The 22,047-nt window shown below is 41.6% G+C and overlaps 1 protein-coding gene across 3 annotated transcripts in view; it reads right to left on the bottom strand.

The window, feature by feature from the left end:
- The window catches only part of LOC126335149 (probable G-protein coupled receptor 179), a 1,457,037-nt gene that overhangs the window by 528,500 nt on the left and 906,490 nt on the right, over positions 1–22,047 (bottom strand). For 2 of the 3 annotated variants that reach the window (XM_049998118.1, XM_049998119.1), the window contains exon 4: positions 11,452–11,533. The gene's annotated coding sequence lies outside the window, so the exon portion shown is untranslated. Of the gene's footprint in view, positions 1–8,136; positions 8,219–11,451; positions 11,534–22,047 lie in introns of all 3 variants that reach the window. The other variant, XM_049998117.1, reaches the window with a different exon arrangement.

Genomic DNA, 22,047 nt, shown 5'->3' with positions numbered 1-22,047 from the left:
TGTACAGAGATCTTACCGTTGTGTCGCTCCTGGCGACCCTATCAACTTGGCTCCCCAAACTGTGGCTTGAGTCGCTTGGGCCTTCAATTGGCCCGATAGACGCGGCACATCCTCAAATGGCAGAACTCTTCCCCTGAGGTACGGTTACACAGTTTATAAAATCTATAAAATATGTTTTCAGTCTGTACGTTCAGCGGGCTTTGAAGGAAAAGAAGAAGAAATTTAAAAGGAAAATAAAGTTCAGGGAGAAAAAACGAAATCTTTGAGGTTTGTCGATGACATTGTAATTCCGTCAGAGGCGCAGAATGACTTGTAAAATCAGTTTAATGGAATAATTAGTGTGTTGACAAGAGACTGCAAGGCAAAATTTCCAGACTTTAAAAAGAGAATAATAGATTGTAGTTGAATAAATTCAGGAGACATTTATTTCGGCTGCAAAATAACTGACGTTGGCCAAAGTAGAAACGGTAAAAAATACAGACTATCGGTAGCAAGGAAAGCACTTCTGAAAAATAGAGATGTCGAATGTAAATTTAAATCATACAGTCTTTTCTGGAGATGTGGGGTGGTTGTAATTAAAGTCCATGCACTCACGAAGGTCCAGTGCGAGCTGTAATTATCGTATGGCTACGAAACTTGGTCGATGTGCTAATACGTTAACCGAGTTATGCTGGAAAACAAATTAGTTAAAAACTGGGCACCAGGTGTAAATCTGCCACTGCACACTATCTTTGTGACGGTATGACATCCACACTGTCATTTCACAAGCCATAACGTGAGTGAGCAGTGTGGTTAACGACAACAGAGGCCGTGCACTGTTATAGAAACTCTTTCAAGTGAATGGCAGGAATTACAGTGCTGCATTGTGACAGTATCGCTAACAGAAAGGTCTGAGAAGAGGCCCGACGTCATTAAGTGTTTTAAGGAAGATTATAAGGAAATTCGAAAATTCGATTGAGGTGGGTGTGCCACCTGAAAGACGAAGGCGTCTTATCCCAGTGGAATTTATTGATGAGACTGCTGTTACTGTAACTGACTGTGCAGCAAGTATCCTAGTTAGTACTAGTGATTGTGTAGTGTAATAAGAATTGCCCATCCCACGGTCAACAGCAGTAACTGTGCGATACATTTTATATTGGTACTCATACAAGATCCAGACTGTGCAGCACCGGAAACTTCATGTTTCACAGCAATGTTCTAAATTTGCTCTTCAGTTTCTGGCACAAATCGAAGTTGATGATAGGCCGGCCGCGGTGGCCGTGCGGTTCTAGGCGCTTCAGTCCGGAACCGCGTGACTGCTACGGTCGCAGGTTCGAATCCTGCCTCGGGCGTGGATGTGTGTGATGTTCTTAGGTTAGTTAGGTTTAAGTAGTTCTAAGTTCTAGGGGACAGATGACATCAGATGTTAAGTCCCATAGTGCTCAAAGCCATTTGAGCCATTTTTTTAAAGTTGATGATATGTGGCTGCTCTATACTCTATGGAGAGACGATGCACATTTTTCACTACAGAGTGCAGTGAATACGCAGAACTGTTGCATTGGGGGTATTGTCAAAACGCACGTTGTAGGCTATGAGCCATACGTGACTGTAAGGTGTGAATTCACAAGCACCTTTATTCTTTCAAGAGAATACACTCAGTGGGCCTCTCAGATGTACCGTGATAACTGCAAGTTATGGAGACCTACTTGTGTAGCGTGTGATTCCTGCTTCAGAAGAGTGCAACTGTGTAGAAACCACTGTTTTCATTAAGGATGGGGCAATACCTCATGCCGCTCGCCCCGTGAAACATCTGCTTAATGAAACCTTCCATGACCTGTTATGCCCAGAGGTTTCCCAGATGCATGGCCTGCAAGATCAGCTGATCTGAGTCCATTTGTCTTTTGCCACTGTGGATAGCTAAAAGAAAGTGTTTAACAGGGACACCTTCGGTCTCTACCAAATCTGACTGCCAGTATACAGAAACACGTTGATCAGATTCCACTGGAACTGCCGCGAGCAACTGTTGATCACATCGTTATATGGATGCAGCATTTCGTCGACGTCTCTGGTGCTCATATTGAACAGTTCGTGTGAGCGTCAATTAACAATAAAACAACGTAATGCCTTTCTCACTTGATTGACCTTTTCTGCCCACTTCTCGTTCCTAATACATTATACAGGGTGTTACAAAAAGGTACGGTCAAACTTTCAGGAAACATTCCTCACACACAAATAAAGAAAAGATGGTATGTGTACATGTGTCCGGAAACGCTTAATTTCCATGTTAGAGCTCATTTTAATTCCATCAGTATGTTCTTCCACCCACGCTCAATGGAGCACGTTATCATGATTTCATACGGAATACTCTACCTGTGCTGCTAGAACACGTGCCTTTACAAGTACGACACAACATGTGGTTCATGTACGATGGAGATCCTGCACATTTCAGTCGAAGTGTTCGTACGCTTCTCAACATATTCGATGACCGATGGTTTGGTGGAGGCGGACCAATTTCACGGCCTCCACGCTCTTCTGACCTCAACCCCCCTTGACTTTCATTTATGGGGGCATTTGAAAGCTCTTGTCTACGCAACCCCGGTACCAAATGTAGAGACTCTTCGTGCTCGTATTGTGGGCGGCTGTGATACAGTACGCCATTGTCCAGGGCTGCATCAGCGCATCAGGGATTCCAAGCGACGGAGGGTGGATGCATGTATCCTCGCTAACGGAGGACATTTTGAAAATTTCCTGTAACAAAGTGTTTGAAGCCACGTGGGTACGTTCTGTTGCTGTGTGTTTCCATTCCATGATTAATGTGATTTGAAGAGAAGTAATAAAATGAGCTCTAACATGGAAAGTAAGTGTTTCCGGACACATGTCCACATAACATATTTTCTTTCTATGTGTGTGAGGAATGTTTCCTGAAAGTTTGGCCGTACCTTTTGTAACACTCTGTATATGGAAACATTTCTATGCATTTTTCTTGCGCTGACGGCGCCATTTTGCACCTGTTGGCCGTAATTGGAAATAATTTTTTTTCTGTGTAAATCTGTCCCGCATTAAAGCATCAGCATATCTACGAAGTTTCGCTTCCATGCGATAATTACAGCCCACACAGAGCCAATGTGACTAGCTGCACTTTAATTCACCCGGTATTTTTCTAAGAGTGTAGCCTTGTAATGAAGTAAAACAGTAATGATGAGAAGAAAATAGCTTTTGTAAGGTGGTGTTACAGGGGAATGCTGAAGGTTTGATAGCCAGATCGGATAATTAATGAGGACGCACTGAAGCGAAATGGGGACAACAGAATCTTATATCACAAACTGAGTGAAAGAAGGGATCCGTTCACAGACCATATCCTGAGGCATTGAGGAACCGTATGTTTGGAGCTGGAGGAAAGTCTGGGTGGTAAAAATTGCTGTGACAGAACAACACTTGACTACGGTAGCTGCTTGAAATGTATTTCGGTTGCAGCAATCACACTGATATGAAGAGAGTTGCTTGCACACGACAGGCTAGCGTGAAGAACTACATCAAAACAATCTGGAATGAACGCCACAGCAATACCTTGGGATTAAAAATCGCTCTCACAACGTGGTACATTGGTCTCTAAGTATGTCACAGTTACTGTGGTGGCTCTTCTGTCTCGATATAATGTTAAAGTCCATGACTGCTTCAGTGCCTTGCAGGTCTGCTAGATCTCGCATTAATGTTAATAAAATCTTCTCGGGCTTGCAAGCGATACAAGTGGGTAACCTTACTTTGCATAATTTACTTCTTGGCAGCTGCCAAGTGGTAAATTTCATTAATCACTACAAGGAGAGCTCCCCAGCGGTGGGATCGACTTTTGAAGCCATATGTACGGTGATGTAGGTTAAAGTTCAAAGTAATACACTCTGCTACCATTCGCCGTGGTAGGCTCTCCTTTGGTAAAAAAAAAAAAAAAAAAAAAAAAAAAAAAAAAAAAAAAAAAAAATTCTTGTGATGCTCTACAACTTTATAAAAGTTGTAATTTACGACGTACTTATGCAGCGTATTGGTTATAGGGATCAAATCTCCTTAAGTACTTCGAAATTTTGTGTTTTTAAATCTCTGTCAAAATGGCTTGATCATTATTTCCACTCAATTGGTTCAAATGTAATAAATCAACGTATTATCTTATACAATTGATGTCAATTTTAATTCCTACCATTTGTTTTCCAGCTGGAATCTTCGCACATGTGAAGTATTTTTATTTTTCTACCATAATTTTTAAACATCTGAAAATACCGATCTATCAGTTAAAGAATTAAAGACGATATAACCTATTAATACGGGCATTGGAAATGTAATTTTCGTCACATTGTGTACATTTTCTTGGATGGAACTCAACATACGGACATTTAAAACATAAATTCCTATTGCATTATGGATAAAATAACGCAGATGAAGATTAGATCAAAGAAGGGATTATAAGTAAGTGAAATTCAAACTAAATGTGGAATAGAAATAATAAATGGAATAAAATGGGTCAAAATACGGGCCGATGAAACAGAAGAAATTAAATCGATATTAATACAAGGAAATCATTAAAATGACGTGTCGAAGATTCCAAGTGGAAAAAGAATGACAGGAATTTAAAAAAAACAGCAAATCTAAATCGTACTACAGTGATTAAGATGATGTGACAAAGGAACAGAAATAAAAATTATATTTTAAATCCATTAATTGGATAAAAATAATGATCAAAGTCATTTCGATAAAGTTTTAAAAAAATTTCAAAGCACCTAGTGATATTCATACTCACAACCTTCTGAATGTGGTGCTAGCACTGTAACCATTATGCTATGCAAGCATTAAACCTTCTTCGATTACTTACAATCGAGGGTCCACCAAGGTAAATCGTTGTTGCATGGTATAATACCTGGGAGCTAAACCTACATCACCGTATAGATAGTTTCAAAAAATGTATGCAACCGCTGGGGTCTTCTCCCCGGTAGACAGCAACTTGGACGTAACTTTTTACCACACTGTAAAAAGCTCGTAGAAGCTAACCAGCTGACAAGGGTAACTGACGCGCCTTCGTTGGTAAGAGATTCTCGTATTTACGTGGTTGATTTGAGATCATTTTCTGAGTAAACCTCTGTCGAATAAAGCGCACTGCTAGAAGCGCCTCTGAGGGCGTCAGTGTCAATAGAGAAGCGAGAGCTGCAGTCGCCACGGAGGGAGGCGCTGCTTTGAGAGAACTTCTTCGCCTCTGGTTAAACGTCCGAGTTGCAGAGGGGACAAGTTCGACGGAGACATAGCACTTGGTCCTGTGAGAGCAGACGCTGGCCGACTTTAGTCTTCCGTTCAGCCTCTAAGTTCCGAGTTGGCTGGTTGTCAGTCGAGGTCAAGTAGGCGCTGTGGCGAACTGAACTTTAAATGTCAAGCGACCGGCTAATTGCTTTGATTATCTGTTGCGCTGTACCGGCTACGCAGCTTCGTATGAGCTGCCAAGACGAAACTGTTCACGAATGTCAGCGAAGACGCTTACAACCAGTCATTTCATTTCTGAGTGGAATTCACTCTATACACTGAAGAGCCAAAGAAACTGGTACACCTGCCTAATATCACGTAGGGCCCTCGGAAGCACGCGGAAGTGCCACAACACGTCAAAAAATGTCTGAAATAGTGGTGGAGGGGATTGACACCACGAGTCTTGCAGGGCTATCCGTAAGTCCGTAAGAGTACGACTGGGTGGAGATCTCTCCTGGACAGGGCGTTGCAAGGCAGCCCAGATACGCTCAATAATGTTCATGTCTGGAGAGTTTGGTGGCCAGCGGAAGTATTTAAACTCAGAGGAGTATTCCTGGAGCCTCTCTGTAGCAATTGTGGACGTGTTGGATGCCACATTGTCCTGCTGGAATTACCCAAGTCCATCGGTATGTACAATGGACGTGAATGGGCGCAAGTGATCACACAGGATGATTACGTGCGTGTCACGTGTTAGAGTCGTATCTAAACGTATCAGGGGTCCAATGTCACTCCAACGGCGCACCCTTCACATCATTTCAGGGCCTTCATCCCCTTGAACAGTCCCCTGCTGACATGCAGGGTCCGTGGAGTCGTGAGGTTGTCTCCATACCCGTGCACGTCCATCCGGTCCATACTATTTGAAACGAGACTCGTCCGACCATCAACATGTTTCCAGTCATCAACAGTCGAATATCCGTGTTGACGGGCCCAGCCTAATGGTAAAGCTTTGTGTTGTGCAGTCATCAACGATACACCAGTGAGCCTTTGGCTCCGAAAGCCCATATCGATGATGTTTCGTTGAATGGTTCGCACGCTGACACTTGTTGATGGTCCAGCATGAAATCTGCATTAGTTTGCGGAAGGGTTGCACTTCTGTCACGTGGAAGGATTCTCTTCAGTCGTCGTTGGTCCCATTCTTGCAGGATCTTTTTTCAGCCGCAGCGATGTTGTAGATTTTATGTTTAACCGGATTCCTGATATTCACGGTACACTCGTGAAATGGTCGTACGGGAAAATCCCCTTGGAGAAGGTGTGACCCGTCGCTTGTGCGCCGACTGTAACGGCACGTTGAAACTCATTTAAATCTTGATAACCCACCATTGTAGCAGCAGTAACTGATCTAACAACTGCACCATACACTTGTTTGCTTATATGGGCGTCACCGATAGCAACGAGGTATCTTGCCAGTTTACATATCTATGTATTTGAATACGCATGCCTTTACCAGTTTCATTGGCGCTTCAGTATACACAACTGCATCATCTGAAAAAGTAGGAAGCCGCTGTTAATATTTTGGGCCAGATCGTCAATATGGAAGCAAGGGTGCACATACACTTCCCTGGGGCACTCATGTCATTTTTCGATGACTGCGTCCCAGATAACTTGAGACATACTTTTACCGAGAAATGCACATGCAGCTATATATGTCGTTGTCCTTTATTTAATGAGCGTTGGTGTGGCAGGGAGTCAATCGCTTACTGAAAGTCAAGTAATACTGTGCCCACTGATTTTTTTTGGAACGTCGAGCGAGAAAAGTATAAGTTGGGTATACCATTACTGGTGCTTCGGGAATCGATGCTTGTTAGCCTGGAGGAGCTCAGTCTGTTCGAGATAACGCATTATGTTTGAGCTCAGATTATTTTCTAAGATTGTACGGCAGTGAACTTTCAATGAGATTCCGCAGCAATTTCTATGGTGGTTTACTTCAGTTTTCCTTCTTTATATCACTGGGCACATATTTTTGTTCTTGTAATCTACTATACATTGCGTTTTAGAGCATGCTTTAAGTTAGAACTGAATGATACTCCTAGCGGGAAAGGAGCTTGTCTGAAAGAAACACTCCTGCGCAAGTAATACGCAGACACGTAGCAGTACATTCCACTTACCCATTACTCAAAAATGTGTTCACCACATTACCTCATTCTCTGCTGAAACTAAGTTCAGAAAACACAAAATAGCTTCCAAGACATGTAACTGGCTCCAATATATTCTGACGCAGGAATCACCCTACATTTAACTGCACGGTGAAAGTTTGACAGAAACGGGAGCTTCATCGCATGTTCCCGGAAGAAACGTGGAAACACGGAGGTGATTCACCACCAACAGTCACAGGATGTGTCCTAATGTGGTTACGAGAGGGATATACGAGGTCGATAGCATAGTGTGCATAAAATAAGTTTTTGCCAAAGATGAGATAGATATCGGAGAGATTGAACACTGTAACTTGGTTCATCTACAATGCAATACGTTGGCTTAGAAGTAGATCTACATAGTCGAGGAAGGTAAATGTACACGACGCTTGTTATATGCTTATACATATCTACGTTATTTACCTATTCAATGTAATTTTGCAAGGAGCCTGTAACTGAAAATAAAGGAATGTGCATGTTATTATCTATAAAAGAATTCCAGAGGCTTAACTGGGGAAGACTATTTAGGTATGAATGACAAGTAAAATATTTTGTTTAAGACCCACAACCAGTGAGATTTAATAGGCATGGTTGACAATTAGGCCTACACAGGACTGGGGCAGAGAAACGGTAGTTCCTTCGTCTTGCGCCAGCCTTCAAGGAAATGCCGTAGCGCGTTATTTGATTTTGTAAATTCTGTTAACAAAAGTACGTACAAGACTACATAAATTCAGCTGTAGCGCATTCTTACCTTATAGATTTGAATAGAATTGTTGACTGATAACTGCCAGCCGTCAGTCGTTCATCTCGGGCAGAAAGTCAAGCCAGGATGCCTGTAACAGTAATAGAATATTTGGCACGTGATATAAGTCCGTTTAAGTTACTATTACTATACACATAAAATGGTCCAGGAACAGCTCATGGAATCCATAGTCTCCTGAAATTCAACGCAAGACAGTGAATGTATTAAACAAGACGACCTGAACCTAAGTGTAAGCAAAAGAAGTGTATGACGCAATGAATGAGAACATTCACACTGTAAAACATAAACGAAAAAAAAATTAATACACCTGAAAAGACGAAGTCGATTTTCATCCGATGCCGACATATGTCACCTGGAGGATAGTAAATGTACTGACAGCGATTTCACTGTCGTCAGCCAACAGATAGCGTTGTGGCATAGCTACTAGCAACATCCATATTTACCCTTTAACAGGGAATGCTCACAGCCGGATGTTCAGTGTGGTGCAAACGTGTGAAGCAAAAAGGCAACCATGCCACAGAGACGCACTCGTGCTTCCTGTGGTCAAGTGAGTGAATTAAAAAGGAGTCAGAGAGGCAGGATGGTCCTTTTGGAGAATTTCTACACACGTTGGACGTGTTGCCCAATTGTACAACGAGGTTGGTATCAGTGGTCACGTGAGTATTCTCACACCCTTAGACGAGATTCTGGACGCCCTTTGCATCACAGACGCCTGCTAGGATCGTAATAGTCTAAGGGTGGAAGTACAGTTACCACAGCACCGATAAGAGAGTTTGTGAGTCCAGACATGTCACTACGAACGGTTGCGAACCGGTTGTTAGTAGTGGACTACGGGCACGCTCACCTCTAGCCCGTCATCGACTCTCGCCGCAGAATGGACGTGCTCTGCTCGACTGGTGCAGGCAGAGGATAACTTGGAAGATGGAAAGGCGAGCCGTGGTCTTCAGGGATGAAGAGAGATTCTGCTTGTATGCAAGTTATGGTCATTTGCACGTACGACGTAGAACTGGTGAGCGCTGTCTCGTAAAGTGCATTCCTCCATGACACGCTAACCAGGACTAGGTACGTGCAGGATGTTGTTATATTCTTTCTCTTGCCGGTCTTGCAACAGCAAAGTGATGTGTTGTTGCAATACGATAATGCGCGCCCACACACTACCTGCGAAACTCGGCGTACTCTGCCAGACGTGAAGCGAACTTCCCTGGCCAGCACGATCTCTGGACTTAAATCGAGCATGCGTGACAAATAATGGAACTTAAAATGAATCGGGTGTCAGCCAGCAACTATTATAGGAGTACGTGAAGAAGACGAGCAGGTGTGGCATAACGTATCCCAGGACCTTATTCACCATCTGTACGATCGTCTTGATACCAAATGCGGCGCGGCACGTTATTCTTACCGCCCTGCCGGTGTCCAGCAATGTTCATTTGTCTAGCTATAACCTGTAGTAGAAAATACTAGACAACATACATAGAATTGTCCGGTAAATGGGAAATAAAAGTTTTAACTTGGCAATGTAAATTTTCAGGTGTATTTTTACGATAAAGATCACAGTTAATACTGCCAAGTCCGTATTAAGTGGAAACACAATGTAAAGTTCACACGCACACCACAGTCACACACGTAGCCAGTTTATGGTATTTACACCCATTATCGAAGTTAATAGAGTTCATCGGATCGTTTAGTTATGAAAATGCTCGCTCAAATGTTGTGCACTCTGCTCTACACGTAATACCTGTTCTAATCTTACATCGCACAACACGCCACGCGGTTTTAACTAACAGTCAAAAGCAAAAATTTTGATATTCCGTCCGAAATTCCACACGACTTCCACCACACCGTTCACTTAAATACAATTTGTACTACTTCGCGAACTCGTAATTAGCATTTGTCCGCGATTTTACAGTACTTTGGTCGGAGCTACTTTCAATGAGATGTTACTAGTTCGAACCCTCAGCGCCGACCCACCGACATCACACCAAAGGCTTTGTTCCCAGCATAGATTGGCGCGAGCTTGCATTTTTCTGATTGGCTGATATCACAAACAGCATATCCGGATGCAGAATTTCCCGCACTAACCCGCGCTTTACTTCAATGACCAATCATAGTAAAACATTTCTTTCTATGGCAATTGCTAAATAAATAAATTTAGAAAAGTATCAAATATAAAATTACTCCTTCTGAAATTACCGATTAATTTGTGTTCTACTCACGATTTATTAGTACCATAAACCGACTGCACATTTAATTATAGTAAATCCCCAGTATAGTTTACCTGGTACTTCGTGAATAAGCAAACCAATTTTCATTTTCTTCTGTCCTTCTTCACTCATACAACACTTACATTGCTAATTACTACACATATAAAAATTATAATTATGCAAATACATTAAATATTAATCAAACATATTTTACAACATTGTTTTGACTACGAGTGCTGGCACTGTCCGTTAACTGCTGACCTCTGCCGCCCACTAGTACAACTACGTGCAGCTCTGTAACTCAGGTCCATGTCAGCTGGTGACATCTGTCGATGACTCATGCCTATAACGATATCGTCCTAACAAGTGACAGGAGCAATGCGAAGGCGCTACGCCTCACAAAGTCAGCGCCTACATTGCCGCCGGTGGAAGCAACACTACGTACTAATATGTAAGTTTTACCATGGGTTGATACCTAGTATTCAGAACCGCTTGTGCTATTGATCTGCAAATATAATCATTTCATGTACTTCATATGCACTGTTGCAACAATAAATCTTGAGTGAGTTGAAAACCTGTAAAGTGAAGTACTACTTTTTTCCCTGCAGTGTATTTTCAATTTCCAGTGGGAAGCATACTTTCCAAATCAACAAATGATATCCTTACTTCCAGTTTGCTCTCTAATATGAACTTACTAATAAGACTGATACTCTACTTCCCTTCCTGAATGTACACGACGCTTGTTATATGCTTATACATATCTACGTTATTTACCTATTCAATGTAATTTTGCAAGGAGCCTGTAACTGAAAATAAAGGAATGTGCATGTTATTATCTATAAAAGAATTCCAGAGGCTTAACTGGGGAAGACTATTTAGGTATGAATGACAAGTAAAATATTTTGTTTAAGACCCACAACCAGTGAGATTTAATAGGCATGGTTGACAATTAGGCCTACACAGGACTGGGGCAGAGAAACGGTAGTTCCTTCGTCTTGCGCCAGCCTTCAAGGAAATGCCGTAGCGCGTTATTTGATTTTGTAAATTCTGTTAACAAAAGTACGTACAAGACTACATAAATTCAGCTGTAGCGCATTCTTACCTTATAGATTTGAATAGAATTGTTGACTGATAACTGCCAGCCGTCAGTCGTTCATCTCGGGCAGAAAGTCAAGCCAGGATGCCTGTAACAGTAATAGAATATTTGGCACGTGATATAAGTCCGTTTAAGTTACTATTACTATACACATTAAATGGTCCAGGAACAGCTCATGGAATCCATAGTCTCCTGAAATTCAACGCAAGACAGTGAATGTATTAAACAAGACGACCTGAACCTAAGTGTAAGCAAAAGAAGTGTATGACGCAATGAATGAGAACATTCACACTGTAAAACATAAACGAAAAAAAAATTAATACCCCTGAAAAGACGAAGTCGATTTTCATCCGATGCCGACATATGTCACCTGGAGGATAGTAAATGTACTGACAGCGATTTCACTGTCGTCAGCCAACAGATAGCGTTGCGGCATAGCTACTAGCAACATCCATATTTACCCTTTAACAGGGAATGCTCACAGCCGGATGTTCAGTGTGGTGCAAACGTGTGAAGCAAAAAGGCAACCATGCCACAGAGACGCACTCGTGCTTCCTGTGGTCAAGTGAGTGAATTAAAAAGGAGTCAGAGAGGCAGGATGGTCCTTTTGGAGAATTTCTACACACGTTGGACGTGTTGCCCAATTGTACAACGAGGTTGGTATCAGTGGTCACGTGAGTATTCTCACACCCTTAGACGAGATTCTGGACGCCCTTTGCATCACAGACGCCTGCTAGGATCGTAATAGTCTAAGGGTGGAAGTACAGTTACCACAGCACCGATAAGAGAGTTTGTGAGTCCAGACATGTCACTACGAACGGTTGCGAACCGGTTGTTAGTAGTGGACTACGGGCACGCTCACCTCTAGCCCGTCATCGACTCTCGCCGCAGAATGGACGTGCTCTGCTCGACTGGTGCAGGCAGAGGATAACTTGGAAGATGGAAAGGCGAGCCGTGGTCTTCAGGGATGAAGAGAGATTCTGCTTGTATGCAAGTTATGGTCATTTGCACGTACGACGTAGAACTGGTGAGCGCTGTCTCGTAAAGTGCATTCCTCCATGACACGCTAACCAGGACTAGGTACGTGCAGGATGTTGTTATATTCTTTCTCTTGCCGGTCTTGCAACAGCAAAGTGATGTGTTGTTGCAATACGATAATGCGCGCCCACACACTACCTGCGAAACTCGGCGTACTCTGCCAGACGTGAAGCGAACTTCCCTGGCCAGCACGATCTCTGGACTTAAATCGAGCATGCGTGACAAATAATGGAACTTAAAATGAATCGGGTGTCAGCCAGCAACTATTATAGGAGTACGTGAAGAAGACGAGCAGGTGTGGCATAACGTATCCCAGGACCTTATTCACCATCTGTACGATCGTCTTGATACCAAATGCGGCGCGGCACGTTATTCTTACCGCCCTGCCGGTGTCCAGCAATGTTCATTTGTCTAGCTATAACCTGTAGTAGAAAATACTAGACAACATACATAGAATTGTCCGGTAAATGGGAAATAAAAGTTTTAACTTGGCAATGTAAATTTTCAGGTGTATTTTTACGATAAAGATCACAGTTAATACTGCCAAGTCCGTATTAAGTGGAAACACAATGTAAAGTTCACACGCACACCACAGTCACACACGTAGCCAGTTTATGGTATTTACACCCATTATCGAAGTTAATAGAGTTCATCGGATCGTTTAGTTATGAAAATGCTCGCTCAAATGTTGTGCACTCTGCTCTACACGTAATACCTGTTCTAATCTTACATCGCACAACACGCCACGCGGTTTTAACTAACAGTCAAAAGCAAAAATTTTGATATTCCGTCCGAAATTCCACACGACTTCCACCACACCGTTCACTTAAATACAATTTGTACTACTTCGCGAACTCGTAATTAGCATTTGTCCGCGATTTTACAGTACTTTGGTCGGAGCTACTTTCAATGAGATGTTACTAGTTCGAACCCTCAGCGCCGACCCACCGACATCACACCAAAGGCTTTGTTCCCAGCATAGATTGGCGCGAGCTTGCATTTTTCTGATTGGCTGATATCACAAACAGCATATCCGGATGCAGAATTTCCCGCACTAACCCGCGCTTTACTTCAATGACCAATCATAGTAAAACATTTCTTTCTATGGCAATTGCTAAATAAATAAATTTAGAAAAGTATCAAATATAAAATTACTCCTTCTGAAATTACCGATTAATTTGTGTTCTACTCACGATTTATTAGTACCATAAACCGACTGCACATTTAATTATAGTAAATCCCCAGTATAGTTTACCTGGTACTTCGTGAATAAGCAAACCAATTTTCATTTTCTTCTGTCCTTCTTCACTCATACAACACTTACATTGCTAATTACTACACATATAAAAATTATAATTATGCAAATACATTAAATATTAATCAAACATATTTTACAACATTGTTTTGACTACGAGTGCTGGCACTGTCCGTTAACTGCTGACCTCTGCTGCCCACTAGTACAACTACGTGCAGCTCTGTAACTCAGGTCCATGTCAGCTGGTGACATCTGTCGATGACTCATGCCTATAACGATATCGTCCTAACAAGTGACAGGAGCAATGCGAAGGCGCTACGCCTCACAAAGTCAGCGCCTACATTGCCGCCGGTGGAAGCAACACTACGTACTAATATGTAAGTTTTACCATGGGTTGATACCTAGTATTCAGAACCGCTTGTGCTATTGATCTGCAAATATAATCATTTCATGTACTTCATATGCACTGTTGCAACAATAAATCTTGAGTGAGTTGAAAACCTGTAAAGTGAAGTACTACTTTTTTCCCTGCAGTGTATTTTCAATTTCCAGTGGGAAGCATACTTTCCAAATCAACAAATGATATCCTTACTTCCAGTTTGCTCTCTAATATGAACTTACTAATAAGACTGATACTCTACTTCCCTTCCTGATCTCTTCACGGAAATAAAGTGCACAACCTACTCCAGCCGCTCATCTTTATTTATCTAGCTTTATAATATAAGACTTGTGTAACTTGTCTTGGTATACGAGTCGTTGTGATCTGTGGAATAATTGAGATACATGTACAGTAGAATTAAGAATTCTTATTTAGTTATTGGCATAAAAAGGCGTGCTGAATCTCTCTTCCGCAACTAATCCGCAATGATATTTCAAAGAGACGAACACAAGCCTGTACAGAAAACTAGGTAAATAACAGTAAATTATTCAATTAAATACAACAATCAATAACTTGTTACATTTTATTTGCCAATATGCGTTTCGGCACCACCTTTAGGTGAATTAGTACAGTCGTTTGTTTGTTGTGACATCAGAGACAGCAGTGTAGCTGATACCCAGCGAAATATTTCAATTCATTTTATGAAATCACTTTGAAGTCAGATAAGTTACTGAAGTTAATTATAAGCCATCGAAAATTTATGGAAATGAATGTTCTAAACCAGCTACAATAAGGTAAGAGGTTTTTATATTTTTCACGACAGGCCTGTTTCGACTTATTGCAATTATTAGGTGACGTCTAATTGGAAGTGACGACCAAGTTGAATCTATAGTAAACTCTTCCTCTCGTGTCCCGGTAGTATAAAAGTTCTTGTAGTTATCGAAGTATAAAAATTCGTATTTTTATTATATTTTGACAGCTCATTTTTGACATTTTTCTTTACTACGATGCTGTCAAAATATGTGATAAAAAAGTATTTTTACGTTTCGATAACTACAAGAACTATTGTATTTAACGAGACATGGCAGAAAGACTTTACTATGGATGCCATAAGGTCGTCACTTCCAATTAGACGTCACCTAATAATGGCAATAAGCCGAAATAGGTATCTCGTGTAAAATATTGAAATACGTATTAACTTATTGCAGCTGGTTTCGAGCATTCATTTCCATGATGCCTTATACCAACTTTTACTATGCTGCAAGGCCCAACAGAACGTAAAAAAAAGGATGCAAAATTTTTACAGCAATGCAGGGAGAAAGGTACGTATGGTATAATGTTCATTGCTTGATAATTCAGTTTCTATTTTTGTGGGGGTAAACTTAAAGATGAAAGAGAAAGTGAAACTAGAGCTACATTCATCTTCATTGAATAAGAACAGTGATTAAATTAATAAAAAAAAAACTGTACATGAACTCCACTGACACAACCCAGGAGTTATTCACTGATAATTATCATACAAGGGGACAGCGCTTGCTCATCATCACAGATTTCGTCCTAATTTACGGTAAATGCGTGGCTTGGTCAGGAAAGAGTGGCAGGTTGGAGCTCCAGAGACGGAGAGTTTGGGGAAAATGGTATTTTTGGCGCAGGTGGGATGGAGTGTGAACCATTTACGTCAGCGTAGTTTCCAGGCAGCGGTTGGTGCAGCGAGATGAGCACAGAACGGTAGAGAACCTAAGCGGAAACCTTCTTCTTTAAACTTCCAGTTTTGACGTTACTTACACTGCAAACAAACCGAAATTGTTTTAATACATTTTTATAAAGGGCATGAAAAATGCAGAGCACAATTTTAGATTGGAAATAAAATTCGAGCAAGAGATTATAAGGCGTATACAAGAACTTCGTATAAAAAACTAAATACTTTTATTACTTTCAAGTTGATGATTTTCACGTCTTGCGGTGACATTTGTCATAAAAAAGGTGAAGCATAGGTTTCCTCGGTATCTTACACAAATTATGACCACTGCATTTTTACAATTACGAGGACGTTTTAAAATTTCCATAGAAGAACTAACATGAGTTGTATTTCTAAAAGATTCGCTCTCAGTGCACAGTTTTGCAACAAACCACGCGTAACACATCATATTGGCGAGAATAACTGGTGATGTACAGTGGAATGTACACTACTGGCCATTAAAATTGCTACACCACAAAGATGACGTGCTACAGACGCGAAATTTAACCGACAGGAAGAACATGCTGTGATATGCAAATGATTAGCTTTTCAGAGCATTCACACAGCAGTGGCGCCGATGGCGACACCTACAACGTGCTGACATGAGGAATGTTTCCAACCGATTCCTCATATACAAACAGCAGCTGACCGGCGTTGCCTGGTGAAACTTCATTGTGATGCCTCGTGTCAGGAGGAGAAATGCATACTATCACGTTTCCGACATTGATAAAGATCGGATTGTAGCCTATCACTATTGAGTTTTATCGTATCGCGACATTGCTGCTCGTGTTGGTCGAGATCCAATGACTGTTGGCAGAATATGGAATCGGTGGGTTCAGGATCCCAACGGCCTCGTGTCACTAGCAGTCAAGATGACAGGCATCTTATCCGCATGGCTGTAACGGATCGTGCGGCCACGTCTCGATCCCTGAGTCGACAGATGGGGACGTTTGCGAGACAACAACCATCTGCACGAACAGTTCGACGACGTTTGCAGCAGCGATTACCCTTGACGCTGCATCACAGACAGGAGCGCATGCGATCGTATACGCAACGACGAATCTGGGTGCACGAATGGCAAAACGTCATTTTTTCGGATGAATCCAGGTTCTGGTTACAGCATAATGATGGTCGCATCCGTGTTTGGCGACATCGTGGTGAACGCACATTGGAAGCGTGTATTCGTCATCACCCGGCGTGATGGTGTGGGGTGCCATTGGTTACTCGTCTCGGTCACCTCTTGTTCACATTGACGGCACTTTGAACAGTTGACATTTCATTTAAATGTGTTACGACCCGTGGTTCTACCCTTCATTCAATCCCTGCGAAACCCTACATTTCAGCAGGATAATGAACGACTGCATGTTTCAGGTCCTGTACGGGCATTTCTGGATACAGAAAATGTTAGACTGGTGCCCTGGCCAGCACATTCTCCAGATCTCTCACCAACTGAAAATGTCTGGTCAATGGTGGCCGAGCAACTGGCTCGTCACAATACGCCAGTCACTACTCTTGATGAACTGTGGTATCGTGTTGAAGCTGCAATGGCAGCTGTACTTGTACACGCCATCCAAGCTCTGTTTGACTCAATGCCCAGGCGCATCAAGGCCGTTATTACGGCCAGAGGTGGTTGTTCTGGGTACTGATTTCTCAGTATCTATGCACCCAAACTGCGTGAGAATGTAATCACATGTCAGTTCCAGTATAATATATTTGTCCAATGAATGGCCGTTTATTATCTGCATTTCCTCTTGGTGTATCAATTTTAATGGCCAGTAGTGTATTTTGATGTTGTCTCTTCGAGATGTTTCTTTTTCTCTCTCGGTGAGATAAGAGCACTTCTGAAGCTTTATTATTTACCTGGCGATAAAAATAAACATCACATGTTGACTCTAGCGGAGTGCATATCGGGAAAAAATACTGCGAGACGTCAATTATTCTTCCTGAAAAACCTAATGGAATTATTGTGAATTCAGTCATTATTCTCACTAGTCAGTTAAAAGAAGAAATTTCTCCTCCTGAACGTGGAGCTCCATCATGTCAGTGAAAACGTTTTCTATATGACTGCTGTAAGTTTCTAAGGTTTTACAGAAGTAGTGAATGATGATATTCCTAATTTTGCCGCTTGCTCATCCACTGTTTTTTGAATACGTGTTCCAAAAGAGCCAGTTCAATCTTGTAGACATGTAGACTGTAGAAAACAATATCTAATCTTCAGAATATCTACAGAAAAGTTACTAAAGTCACAAGTTAACGGCTATGTAACATGGTTGACAAAGAATAAATTGATAAAATAACACGAATTAATGTTAACGTGCCAAAAGAGATACGCGGCTTCATGCACACGGTATGACATCACGCAGAAGTTACCAAGTTCAAAGTACTGCAGTAAAAGCAAATCTGACGTTACGTAGAAGCTGAAAAATAATTTAAAAAAATAAACAGGATGGCGTTAACGGTAGCCCAATGTAGCGCAGAGGCGATCGACAGGTCAAATACAAATATGTTAAAAAAACAAAGCATTTTAAAAAGTAAGAACTACAACAAAGACCATAGAATCATTAGAAATATACCGAAAGAAGACTAATACAATGAATATAAAACCGAAATCTAAGGTAAGGGTTAGGTGTGATGGATGAAGTGAGGGAAGCTGGGTTCCAAGATAGTCATATGCCGCATTACATAAAATTGAAAATCATTATGCTTTACATTTTACAAAGGAAAGAATATTATAAGGTTAGTCTAATGAATACATCATTGGCATCTATTCGGTTATTGCCTAAATTAGTAGCGTTTTTGTTTTTCTTGTTGGCATTCCGGTTGATATGGGTTTATTTGTAGTCTGTAATTTTTTATTTCTAGTTCATTACTACTATTTGAGTTTACATATTATTCTCTTGTCGTTTGGAGGTAGCGGGTCGAACTGTGGAAGCCAGAAAATGGAGTGCCAAGTGGAGGAATCGGAACGTTTCCGACATAGTCTTCTGTTTGAGTTCAGCAGAAGGGTGACAGCAGCGGAAGCACCCAGAAACATTTGCGCGTGTGTGGTGATAATGCCATTGTACAGAACACGGAAAGAAAATGGTTTTCTCTGTAACATCCACGAGATAAGCTTTAGCTACGGTGCGACGAGAGGAAATTATGTCTCTAACAGTCATAAACATTATCTGTCCGACATATGAGAAAACAGTGAATTAAAATGATGATAAATATTAATTATTTATTTAATATTTTATGATGTAATTTGACATATCGATGTGTATCGTGCAAAGATAATGATAATTGCAAATTCCTTTTGTGATCTGCGTTTGTCTTCCTTTGTTTTTACCTTTTGTTGGTTGGCTTTTGTAAGTTGCGGGCGCAAGACGTATATCAAACTGAGGTCCCTTAAGAAATTGTAATTATTTGTTAATTATTACTTGAGAATAGAGTTCATTATTATTATAAGTATGGGTGAATAATTATTTGTAACTTTAATTCCTCTCTCAATAAGCATTGTCTGTGTTAATTATTTCTTTCCGCTGCGAGGAGCGCAGCCATTGATGATAGCGATTTGTATCGCGTTTTTATCTGTGTTTCTTACGAAAGTATCAAAGCTTTGCTTGATGAAAATTAGTCTAAATAGTGCACAATGTGAAAGTAAAGTTTAAGAACCATTTCAAATACTTGTCCTGTTAAAAGGAAATTTTCTCTAACAATAGAAAGTCTCTGACAATTGTCTGCCGCCATCTTAACAATTATCTCAGCGGCAAATTCAAATCACGCAACTCTGCAGACATAAATGCCAAAGGTAATAAAAATGTGTAAAAATAAATGTGCACCGGTGGTCCCCAATTCATTTTCATGAAAATAATTCGAATCAGATTGGTTCTTTAAAAAGAGTGCTCATAGCACGATTCATATAACAAACTTTTCTTGCTGATGTATGGAGCCGAAATTAATTACGCACGAGTTGCGAAGAATATTGTTTCAGGTAACATACGTCAGTGTTGTGAGCGGCTGACATTCGGTGGTTTTAATGATCATTTTGCTGATGCTAACTGTTTCCATCATCATCGATAGTCTTGTAGAATCTGTAATATGAACTTCCTTTTCGGATGAAAATGCGCTCCGAACATCGCTCGACGATTTCCTCGGCTCAAAACCACGGATTTCTGCAGTCGCGGAATCGGAACGTCACCCCTGCGTTGGCAGGCTGGTGAAAATAGTGAAGGAGAATATATAATCGATGACTAAAGCCTCTATTATAAGGTAACTGTTCATTAAACTTATGGAAAAACACTAAGAACTTATGCTGCAAAGTAATAAAATTAAGATTACGGAGAAAGGGAGACTCAGCTGCACGTTGATAAACTTTATTTAGTTTATTCATAGATAGCTAACTAAATAACGTAATATAATTCAAATAAATGCCATTTTTTACAATAAGTAGCAATATTAAGGAGCGCAAAGAACTCGGTATATTTAACTACATTGGCAAACATAAGGAGACAGACACCGTTAACATTAGCGTTTCGTATTCCAAAATTAGAATGAAGGTGAAATATTAACAATGTCTTTACGGACGTATAACACTGCAAAAGGCGTAATCATTAACAAAAGGATAATACACTGAAGCGCCAAAGAAACTGGTATAGGCATGCATATTGAAATAGAGTGATATGTAAACAGGCAGGGAAACGGCCCCGCGTTCGGCGACAACAAGTGGCTGGCGCAGTTAGATCGTATGCGCTGGCACCAATGGCAGGTTATCAAGATTTAAGTGAGTTTCAACGTGCTGTTGTACTCGGCGCACGAGCGATGGTACACAGTCTCTCCGAGATAGCGATTAAGTGGGGGTTTTCCCTAACGATCATTTACAAGTGAACCGTGAATCTCAGGGATCCGCTAAAACATAAAATCTCCGACATCGCTCCTACCGGAAAAAGATCCTGCAAGAACGGGACCAACGACGACTGAAGAGAATTGTTCAATGTGACAGAAATGCAGAACTTCATCAATTTCTGCAGTTTTATTGCGGGGCCATCAACAAATGTCAGCATGGGTACCATTCAACAAAACATCTTCAATATGGGCTTTTGGAGCTGAAGGCTCACTCATGTACCCTTTATGACTACATGACACAAAGCTTTACACCTCGTCTGGGTCCGTCAGCACTGACATTGGACTGTTGAAGACTGGAAACATATTGCCTGGCCGGACGAGTCTTGTTTCAAACTGTATCGGGCGGATGGTCGTGTACGAGTATGGAGGCAACCCTGTGAATCTTTGGACACCGCATGTTGGCGTGAACAGTTCAAGCTGGTGGAGGCTCTGTAATGGTGTGGGGTGTGTGCAGTTGGGAGTGATATCTTGTCTGATCACCTGCATACATTCATGTCCATCGTGCATTCTGACGGACCTCGGCCATTACAGCAGGACAATGCGTCACCCCACACGTCCAGAATTGCTACAGAGTGGTTCCAGGAACACCCTTCTGAGCTTAAAGACTTTCGCTGGCCACCAAACTCCCCACACAGGAACATTATGCAGCATATCTGGGCTGCCTTGCAACGTCATGTTCAGAAGCGATCTCTACTCACGGATTTATGGACAGCCCTGCAGGATTCACGGTGTCCTTTCCCTCCAGCACTACTTCTGACATTAGTCGAGTCCATGTCGCGTCGTGTTGCGGCACATCTGCTTGCTCGCGGGGGCCCTACACGATATTAGCAATGTGTACCAGTTTCTTTGGCTCTTCAGTGTAGAATGTAATTATGAAGGCTTTCGCGACCAGTCAGCTGACTCAAAAGTGCTGAAAAACTGGTTCAAATGGCTCTAAGCGCTACGGGACTTAACATCTGACGTCATCAGTCCCCTTTACTTAGAACTATTTAAACCTAACTAACTAAGGACATTACACACATCCGTTCCCGAGGCAGGATTCGAACCTGCGACCGTAGCAGCAGCGTGGTTCCGGACTGAAGCGCCTAGAACCGCTCCACCACAGCGGCCGGCTTGTCTTACTGCATCATAATGTATAAACACTTACTGGGGAATCATAGCGTGTAGACTTTCACGGCCGGCGCTTCATTAATGAAAACGTCCGGGCTAAGACGCTGTAGTTGAACAGCGGTAACTCATAGTCGTGACGTTTCGTTTTCAACTACAAGAACATCTTCTGAGGAGAGCCAATGTCTGGCTGCTAGGCCT

This window comes from Schistocerca gregaria, chromosome 2 (assembly GCF_023897955.1).
Source record: "Schistocerca gregaria isolate iqSchGreg1 chromosome 2, iqSchGreg1.2, whole genome shotgun sequence".
NCBI lineage: Eukaryota > Metazoa > Arthropoda > Insecta > Orthoptera > Acrididae > Schistocerca > Schistocerca gregaria.
Note: the sequence above shows the minus strand (reverse complement) of the source record. Positions and strands in the feature narration are given on the sequence as shown.